Here is a 10,626-nt window from a genome sequence, read left to right on the forward strand (position 1 = left end):
TGAGTCCGTGTCCTCTCTCTTACTGACCAGATCCTGGAAGGGGGGTAGCATGGGCCTAAAGACTGGGACTACTTTTCCCCCACCCGCTGCTTTCGACTCCTCGCCCCTTCCCATTCCTTGCCACCTCCTTTCCCGGGGCCGAAAGCTGTTCCCTTCCATGCACTGTCAGCTGGGGGTGTGGGAGGCAGTGGTGCCTTTGTGGAAGAGCTGGCTATCCCCATGGACAAAGGCACTCCCCTCCTGACAGGAGTGGCAGCCTGCTGCTACGCTCCCGCAGGCTGGTGCCAATGCGGAGTGGAGGAAAGATAGGGGTATATTCATAGAGCAAGTAACAGGTGCAGTGGAGGGAGGGCACGGTCTTTACTGGAGGGGTGCCCTTGCCAGGGGACCCTGCCCCTTGGATGGGCCTGATGCGGCCCCTACCACCCATGCAGCTGATAGCCCATGCCAGGCAGTGCCACTACGCGCCCAGCTCCCCTCCACTCCCTCGCTGACCCCTGGGGGGTGTGAGGGGGTCGTGCCTCCTCCAATTTGGGCTTTGGGGATCCTAGCCATCCTCGATCACGCATACTACGCCCACGTCCTCCTCGTGCCCACAGTCCGGGTGGCCAAGCGCTGCCTGTCCACAGTCCAGTAGAGGCTTTGTCACCCCCCCCGGCACCGCTCGTCGTCCAGGAGGATCACCCGCTGGACCACCCGCTGCAGCTGCCGGTACCCCAGCTGCTGACACCATGCGGCCCGCCTGCCCATCAAACCCATCGTTGCAGATGATGCCCCAGCGCCCCCCGCAGAAACACTTTGACCCGACCCTGGCCCCGCCGCTGGCCCCGGCTCACGAGCCTCACTTGGTCGACCCCCACCCCGAGCCTCAGCGGGTGCTGGTGCTGTGGATGTTTGGGCCGGGGGGGGCACAACTGGGCAGGGACCTCTGGGTCTGGACCAAACCCACTGAACCCTTCGATCTCTGTGGGGGCAGGGGTTTCGGGGTGGGGTTGCTGCCTTTCCATGGAGGTGTTGGACAGAGGGCAGGTTGGTGGGGGGAGAGGGAAGGGATCTGAGCCCAGCCTGGGAGTTTTCAAAGCAGAGAAGGGATCTGAGCCCAGGCTGGGAGTTGTGGAAGGCAGAGGGGGGGTGCCAATTAGAGGATTGTCTGTGTGTGGGCGGGGGGCTCCCGGGGAAAACGGAGGGAGGGGGGTGGGTGGAGAAGGGTCCCAGGGGATAGGGCGTTGGGGCCGGCTTCCCCCAGGCTGAGCAGCATAGTGGGGGTTGGTGCTGTTGGGATCAAGTCTGAGGGCTGGAAGGAGAAGAGAGGGACAGTGAGGAAGGATGGTGCCAGCTTCCCCCCCCCGTCCCCGGCTATTCCCCTGCTCTCTGCATGCCTAGATGCCACTTTCTTTGGCTGGGCTGGAAGGGTACCAACACTCCCTTCACGGGGACAGGCATCGGGGTGCCAGGAGCTGCCCGACTGTAATGGATCCCGGGGGTGGGGGGAGAAGGGAGAGGTGTCCCATTTGAATTCCAACTTTCTCTTTCCATTTCCTTCCCTCCCCCAACCCCCCTGCAGGCGTCATTGGGTCCAGACCCAAGGGGTCTTGGCCGGGGCATCAGGGAGCTCAGCAGGAAATGGGAGAGAAGATAGCCTTCTGGCTGGCCCACTGTCTGACTTCTGGAAGGCAGGCAGCAGGCCCTGCACGATTCTGGGCTCTTGGCCGCTCACCAGAAAGGATCCACCAGCTGGAACACGAAATCGGCGTCCACGGCACTGGGTCGGCCGGTCATCAGCATGTAAATTTCCTTTGGTGGGGTGAGCAGAGAGGGGCCGCTGGGGGCAGGATCTGGGGCTCCCGGACCTGGACCTGCAGAACCCATCTACGTGCCTCATCCTCAGCGAAAGAGATGATATGGCGTAGGTAGTGGTTAATGAGGCCTGGGAAGGCACAGGTGCGGCCCTGCCCCAAGCAGACCTCCCGGTAGTGGCAAATGTTGCCCTCCTCCTCCCTCAGAGACATCAGCTGCTTGCAGGGAGTGCCCCAACCCACGGAACCCCTCCGAGGGAGTGGGCGGGAGAAGGGAATGGGCAGGATGGGTGCTTCATGAAACTAGGGAAGGGGTAAAACCCCTGCTAATCCCAGAAGTGGGGCAGGTGTGGGGGCGTGAGAAGCAGCAAGACACACAGTGGATAGAGCCCGGGCCTGGAAGTCAGGAGGTCATGGGTTCTAAACTCAGCTCTGTCACTTGTCTGCTGTGTGACCTAGGGCAAGTCACTTTATTACTTCTCTGGGCCTCAGTTACCTCATCTGTAAAATGGGGATTGAGACTGTGAGCCCTACGTGGGACAGGGACTGTGTCCAACCCGATTTGCTTGTATCTACCCCAGCGCTTGGTACAGTGCCTGGCACATAGGAAGCACTTAATAAATACCATTATTATTATTACTATTTTTATCGAGAAGCCAGGCCTCCTGGGGCTGTGCTTGTCAAAATTTGGGGGATCCGAGGGCTCTGTGGGGGTGTCTCTTCTCCTTCCCCTCTACGCTCTGCTCCCCCAAATTGGCCTTGAGGGTGGCTATCTTTGGCTGGCCCACGGTCCCATCAGCCTGACACAAGGGGGCAAAATGTAAGGCAAAGCCTTCTCACCCCTGCCCCTGGTCTCTCCCTTTTGCCCCAAGACCTGGCTCCTGCCTCGCCCCCACCGTACCCCTCAACCTCACCCACTCATGAAGTCTCCAAACAGGTAAAGCAGTGTGGCTCAGTGGAAAGAGCCCGGGCTTGGGAGTCAGAGTTCATGGGTTCGAATCCCAGCTCTGCCACTTGTCAGCTGTGTGACTGTGGGCAAGTCACTTAACTTCTCTGTGCCTCAGTTCCCTCATCTGTAAAATGGGGATTAACTGTGAGCCTCACGTGGGACAACCTGATTACCCTGTATCTACCCCAGCGCTTAGAACAGTGCTCTGCACATAGTAAGCGCTGAACAAATACCAACATTATTATTATTATTTCTCTGGGCCTCAGTTACCTCATCTGTAAAATGAGGATGAAGGCTGTGAGCCCCACGTGGGACAACCTGATTACCTTGTGTCAACTGCAGTGCTTAGAACAGTGCTTTACACATAGTAAGTACTCAACTTACTTACTAGAGGAGCAGCGTGGCGCAGTGGAAAGAGCACGGGCTTTGGAGTCAGGGCTCATGAGTTCAAATCCCAGCTCTGCCACTTGTCAGCTGTGTGACTCTGGGCAAGTCACTTAACTTCTCTGGGCCTCAGTTCCCTCATCTGTAAAATGGGGATTAAGACTGTGAGCCCCACGTGGGACAACCTGATTCCCCTGTGTTTACCCCAGCGCTTAGAACAGTGCTCTGCACATAGTAAGCGCTTAACAAATACCAACATTATTACTCAACAAATACCATCATTATTATTATTATTATTAAAGCCCCTGCAGGTCGGGGTTCCGGCAGCCGCGGTAGACTAAGCCTCCGGTGACGGACTGGTCTAGGGTGTGGGGGTGGGCGAGGATGGGTAAGGTGGCGCCTGGGAGTTGGGGGCTGCAGGAAAAGGGGGCTCTGTGGGAAGTCCAAGCTTGGCAGTAGGCTGCGACTTGGGGTCCTGGGCACAGAGAGGGAGCAGAGAGGGTGAAGGAGGGTAGCAGGGGAGGGAGTCAAGCCCCAGGCCGCCCACACAAAGAGGGACACTGGGACAGGGGGCGGGGCTCGTGCTGCGAGACACTGTGACCCAAGGCCCGGTAGCCCCGGTTGTCCCCGAGCCAGACGAAGTCCACCTCCTCGTGGTGGTTCTGGCACCCTACCATTGACTGAGCGGCTCCCCATGCTGCGGGGTCCCTGGGCGAAGACCTCGGCCCGCACATCCGCACGCAGCACCTTGCCCAGCAGGGAGGACCTGGAGGAGCAACCCTGCGTTCATTTGACCGTATTTATCGAGCGATGGCTCTGTGCAGAGAATTGTGCTAAGTGCTGAGCAGGGGGACAGAGAGACACCCCTTCCCCCAGCCGTTCGCTGAAATATAATGCAGGACGACTCCGTGCCCAATATAGTGGGCAGGGACTGTCTCTGTTGCTGAATTGTCCATTCCAAGCACTTAGTACAGTGCTCTGCACATAGTATGTGCTCAATAAATACTATTGAATGAATCAATGAATATGCGAGCCCTAAGTAGATAGTGATTATGATATTTGTTGAGTGCTTACTATGTGCCAAGCACTGTCCTAAGCGCTGGACAAGGTAAGCAGGGTGTCCCTTGTGGGGCTCACAGTCTTAACCCACATTTTCTCCATTCAATCCCCCTCCCCTTCGCCCCGCCTCCCTCTCTGCTCTACCCGCCCTCCTTGCCCCACAGCGCTAGTGTATATTTGTACATATTCATAATTCTATTTTATTAATGATGTGTAGGGATCTTTAATTCTATTTATTTATTTTGAGGCTGTTGGTGCCTGACTACTTGTTTTGTTTTGTTGGCTGTCTCCCCCCTTCTAGACTATGAGCCCGTTGTAGGGCAGGGATTGTCTCTTTCTGTTGCCAAATAATATATTCCAAGTGCTTAGTACAGTGCTCTGGACACAGTAAGCACTCAATAAATACAATTGAATGAGTGAATTTTACAGGTGATGTAACTAAGGCACAGAGAAATGACTTGCTCAAGGTTACACAACAGACAAGTGATGGAGGCGGGATTAGAACCCGTGTCCTCTGACTCCCAAGCCCAGACTCTCTCCAACTTAGCCACGCTGACATGGACTGTGTCCAACCTGATAAATTCGTATCAAGATGGTGATTCCTGGGACAGGGACTGTGTCCAACCCGATTATCTTGTATCTACTCCAGCGCTCAGTACAGTGCTTGGCACATCTAGAATTCTATTTATTTCTATTGATGCCTGTTTACTTGTATTGATGTCTGTCTCCCCCCGCAAACTGTGAGCCCATTGTGGGTAGCGATCGTCTCTCATTATTGCTGTATTGTACTATCCAAGTGCTTAGTACAGTGCTCGGCACACGGTAAAGACTCAATAAATACGATCGAAGGAATGAATGAAGCTTTAACAAACATCACTTGAAAAATGATAAAAGGGATGGGAAAAGGGCAGTGGGGAGGGGAGACCTGTGGTTTCAGAAGAAGCCGCACAGGGCTACTGAGCATGTGGAACCGTTCAGGTGCCAGGGCCTGGCATGGCGCGGGATGGGGCAGGGGCGGGCACCTAAGGACCCTACCCCATCATGGGGCTCACTCACTTGTTCTGGGCATTTCCAAACGCCCCAAAAGGGTCCCCCGCACGGCCGCCGTCCCCCGTGAAGATGGAGTCAGAGGTCATGGGTTCCAGTCCCGGCTGCGCCGCTTGTCAGCTTTGTGACCTTGGGTAAGTCACTTAACTTCTCTGGACCTCAGTTCCCTCATCTGTAAAATGGGGATGAAGACTGTGAGCCCCACGTGGGACCACCTGATTACCTTGTATCTGCCCCAGCGCTTAGAACAGTGCTTGGCACATAGTAAGCGCTTTCCTAATACCAACATCATTATTATTATTTAGAGAAGGCCATCAAAATCAAAGAGCAGCTGCCCTCCCACGTTGTGGTTGGCAGCAGGCTCATCCAGTTCCAGAATGACCCTGGTTAGAGAGAGGAGTGTGGGCGGATGGGGATGTGTGCCATCAATCAGTCAATCAATGTCCTTTTTTGAGCGCTTGCTATGTGCAGAGCACTGTGTTCTAAGCCCTCGGGAGAGTACAATGTAACAGAATTAGAGAAGCAGTGTGGCCTAGTGGATACAGCACGGTCCTGGGAATCAGAAGGATCTGGGCTCTAATCCCCGCCCCACCACTTGTCTGCTGTGTGATCCTAGGCAAGTCATTTCACTTCTCTCTGCCTCAGTGACCTCATCTGTAAAATGGGGATTAATACGGTGAGCCCCACGTGGGACATGGACTGTGTCCAACCTGATTAGCCTGTATCTTCCCTAGCACTTAATATAGTCAGTCAGTTGGTCAGTCAGGGAGCCAAACATATTTATTGAACACTTACTTTGTGCAGAGCACTATACTAAGCGCTTCTTCCCCCTTCCCAGACCCACAGAACTTAGGTACATATCTGTAATTTATTTATATCGATGTCTGTCTCCCCGCCTCTAGACTGTAAGGTCTTTGTGGGCCGGGAATGTGTCTGTTTATTGTTCTATTGTCCTCTCCCAAACGCTTGGTAGAGTGCTCTGCACACAGTAAATGCTCAATAAATATGATTGAATGAATGACTGAATAAATGAACGAGTAAACAGATTAATTCCCTACAGCGTAGAGGGAGAGCCCGGCACCTAGCGAGCGCTCAATACGATTGAATGAACAGATACACTCCCTAAAGTCTAGAGGGGGTGCCTGACACGTAGTAAGCACTCAATACGATTGAATGAATGAGTGAATGAATAAACAGACATATTCCCTACAATCTCGAAGAGGTGCCTGGCACATAATAAGCGCTCAATACGATTGATTGATTGAATGAATGAACAGACACACTACAGTCTAGTGGGAATGCCTGGCACATAGTGAACGCTCAATACGATTGATCGAATGATGAATGTGTGGCTCAGTGGAAAGAGCCCGGGCTCGGGAGTCAGAGGTCATGCGTTCTAATCCCACCTCTGCCGCTTGTCATCTGTGTGACTTTGGGCATGTCACTTAACTTCTCTTTGCCTCAGTGACCTCATCTGTAAAATGGGGATGAAGACTGTGAACCTCACGTGGGACAACCTGCTTACCTTGTATCTACCCCAGCGCTTAGAACAGTTCTTGCCACATAGTAAGCACTTAACAAATACCAATAGCATTATTATTATTATTATGAATGAATAAACAGACGCATTCCCTACACTCCAGAGGGAGTGCCTAGCACATAGTGAGCACTCAATACGATCTATCGAATGAATGAATGAACAGACACATTCTCTACCATCCAGAGGGAGCGCCTGGCTCATAGTAAGCGCTCAGTACGATTGATCGAATTGCTGAATGAAAAAACACCATTTAAAAAAAACAATGAGCAGACCCATTCCCTGCCCATAAAGAGCTTGCAGTGTAGAGGGCCTCACCCCCTGCCTGAGCCCTTGCCCCGCAGGACAGGGGTCCCTCCCCCAGTCGAGCCCCCTCCTCTCCCTCCCGCCCCGACCCTAACCACTCATCGCTCCGACTCCAGGTCTGCCAGGTTGAGGTGTTCGGGACTCACCTGGAACTCAGACACCCCTCATGGCCTTGCCCCAGGCGGGCAGGGACGGCGAGTACTAGACGTAGATCTTGCGGGCGGCTTGGTGCCCGGGCCCCGAGGGGAAGGCCAGGCCCAGCAGGCCCCGCTCGTCTTCCACACTGTTAAGTTGAATAATACTTGGAATCTGTAGAGAACTTCCATTTTTCTAAAGCATCATTATTCTCACACTGGTCCCCCTCACCCACTGGTGCTTAGCACAGTGAGATGCACAGAGCAGGTGCTCCCAGACTAATCCCACCTTTTCCTCATCTCCCACTCTCTTCTGCATCACCCTGACTTTCTCTCTTTGCTCTTCCTCCCACACAGCACTTTTGTATATATCTGTCATTTTATTTATTCATACTGATGTCTGTTTACTTCTGTTGAAGTCTCCGTTCCACCCTCTAGACTTTGAGCTCACACCCGCCGCCACAGGTCGAGGAAGGGCCGCCCCAGCCGGGCCCCGCCGGGCACCGGCAGCAGCACCCACACCGGGCCCCGCTGCTCCGCCACCAACAGCCGATGGGACCGGTCACCCGCGGGCACCGTGGCCTCCGGGTTGCACAGCCCGTTGGCCACCTCCCTCAGGCAGCCCATCGCTCCGGCCCGCCCGAAGCCAAGATGCCCGTTCAGCTCTGGGCAGGTCAGCAAGTCGGGGAAACAGTAGAAGGGGTCGGCCAGGGTGAGGCGGGCACAGAAGCGGGCACCATCGGCCTCGGCGGCCGGGTCCGGCTCCTCCCCGGTCAGTAGGCTCAGCTTGGAGCGGCAGTGGAGCCAGTGGCTGGCACAATAAGGAGCGCAGAGGTCGGGCAGCCGACGCTGGAGCATCTGGGCATCCTCCACGTCGTACAGGTGGATGGTGTAGGGGGAACACTCCTGGGGAATGGAGGGCAGATGTCCCACCCCTTTGGATTCCCTCTCATCCCGTTCCCCCATCCCCCATCTCAATCGGGGTCTCTCCCCTTCGTCCTCCCGTGGCCGTGACCCCCGGATGACCCCATCCCAGCTCCCACGTGTCGCCCCTCTTCCTTGCCCCAGTGCTGCCACTCTCTGCTCCCCTAAGCATCGCCACCCGTGGGCAGGGGTTGTCTCTATTGCCGTAGTGTACGTTCCCAAGAGCTTAGTACAGTGCTCTGCACCCACTAAGTCCTCAAAATAAATACAGCTGATTGAATGAATGAACCCGGCCTTTCCCACCAATTCCCCTCATCCGCCTCCCCACGACGCACGTGCCTGGGATCGCATCGTTCCCGAGGGGAGCTGTGGGAGAATCCGGCGATGGCTCAGACCCCTTCCCCACGGGGCGAAAGGCGAAGCCCACTCGCAGAGGAGTCCCCCTCCTCCAGCCCCGGGTCGCCGGGCTGACTACGGGAAGGAGTAGGCGAGGACCGCCCCCCCTCCACTCCGTTCCCTTGCGGGACAAGTCGCATCGGGGAACGGGGAAGGAGGGGAAGTCAGTGACCCCTTCAACCGCCGGAGGGAAAGTCCGCACGGGACGAGGGGCCGTCGACCGGGAAGCGGCGCGTCCTGAACCTTCGCCCCTTTCCCCCTGACATCCCCTTCCCACGCTCCCGCCATCGGTCCTGCAAAGGGGCGGATTCCCCTTGCCAGACATTCTCCTGGATCCAGCGCCGATCTCCGCCGTCCCCGTCCCCCTCTCCTTTCCCGTTCCTTTCCCGTTTTCCCTCCCATCTGTAGCCCCACAACAGCGCAGGGGGGGACGGCGCTTAGTACAGTGCTCTGCACATAGTAAGCGCTCAATAAATACTATTGAATGAATGGATCGGGAGGCAGGGAGATGGCGGACACTGATTGGCTGAGCAATTCAAGGGGCAGGCGGGGGAAAAAAAAAAAAAAACACCTTCAGACCTTCAGTTCTCAATCAGGTCCAGCAGGGGAGGCGGGGGGGGGGAGCACGGGAGGGAGCCTCCGCCCCCTACGTCCTGATTGGTCGTAAAATTTAAAAAGGCGCGAAAGAAAACGGGGCGGACCTCCGCCCTTCGGTTCTCAATCAGGTCGGGAGCCGGCCAGCTCTGCCTCTCCTTCTTTGATTGGTTGAACTGTGGTCGGAAAATTGCAAAAGGGACCGGCAACCTTCTGATTGGTTGTTAAATTTGAAGGGCGGGAAGGCGCGGATAATATAATAATAATAGTAATAAAAATAATGTTGGTGCTTGTTAAGCTCTTACGATGTGCAGAGCACTGTTCTAAGCGCTGGGGTAGATACATGGTAGATACAGGCTGTCCCACATGAGGCTCACAGTTAATCCCCATTTTACAGATGAGGTAACTGAGGCACAGAGAAGTGAGGTGATTGGCCCACAGTCACCCAGCTGACAAGTGGCAGAGCCGGCATTCGAACCCATGACCTCTGACTCCCAAGCCCGGGCACTTTCCACTGAGCCACGCTGCTTCTCTACAACTCGACTTCCGACCCTGCCTCCTCATCCTCCCCCTTCCCTTGACCCCACCGTCTTTTCCAACTCGGTTCCTCCTCACCGCCCGGGGCCTGGGCTCGATTCTCCGGATCAGTCCCTCTTTTACACTGTGAGCCTGTTGTTGGGCAGGGATCGTCCCTGTTGGTGAATTGTACGTTCCAAGCGCTTATTACAGTGCTCTGCACACAGTCAGAGCTCAATAAATAAACCGGGATTAGAACCCATGACCTTCTGACTCCCCGGCCCGGGCTCTATCCACTACGCCAGGCTGCTTTTCTCCTCCCCTCGGCTGGGAATGAGGTCCGCCCCACCTTGCAAGTTGACTGGTTGGAAGGTTGGCGGGGAGCGCGACTTCTTGGGGAAGTTTAGAGGTGAAAAAAGAGGGAGGAATGTGGACGGACCTGATGGGAACCTAAGCAGCACCTCCGCCCCGGACCCGCCGGTGGAAGGGACCCCACGGGGAGACTTTCCGTTTAGAAACAACGGGCGGGGCGCCCTGCGAGAAGGGGACGCCGGCCCACCGCCCTTCCGCCTCTTTTTCCCCCCCAGGGCAAGGACCCCAACCCACTCCGCCCACCCCTGGCCCACGTCCTACCTCTGACCTGGAACGCCCTCCCTCCTCAAATCCGCCAATGATTCTCCCCTCCTTCAAAGCCCCGCCGAAAGCACACCTCCTCCAAGAGGCCTTCCCAGACTAAGCCCCACTTTCCCTCAGCTCCCACTCCCTTCGGCATCACCCTGAATCGCTCCCTCTGCTCTCTCCCCACAACACTTATGTATATATCTATAATTCTATTGATTTATATTGATGTCTATTTACTTGCATTGATGTCTGTCTCCCCCCGTCTGGACTGTGAGCCCGTCGTGGGCAGGGATTGTCTCTCTTTACTGCTAGCATTGTACTTTCCAAGCGCTTAGTACAGTGCTCTGCACACAGTAAACTCTC

The sequence above is a fragment of the Ornithorhynchus anatinus genome, chromosome 5 (assembly GCF_004115215.2).
Source record: "Ornithorhynchus anatinus isolate Pmale09 chromosome 5, mOrnAna1.pri.v4, whole genome shotgun sequence".
NCBI lineage: Eukaryota > Metazoa > Chordata > Mammalia > Monotremata > Ornithorhynchidae > Ornithorhynchus > Ornithorhynchus anatinus.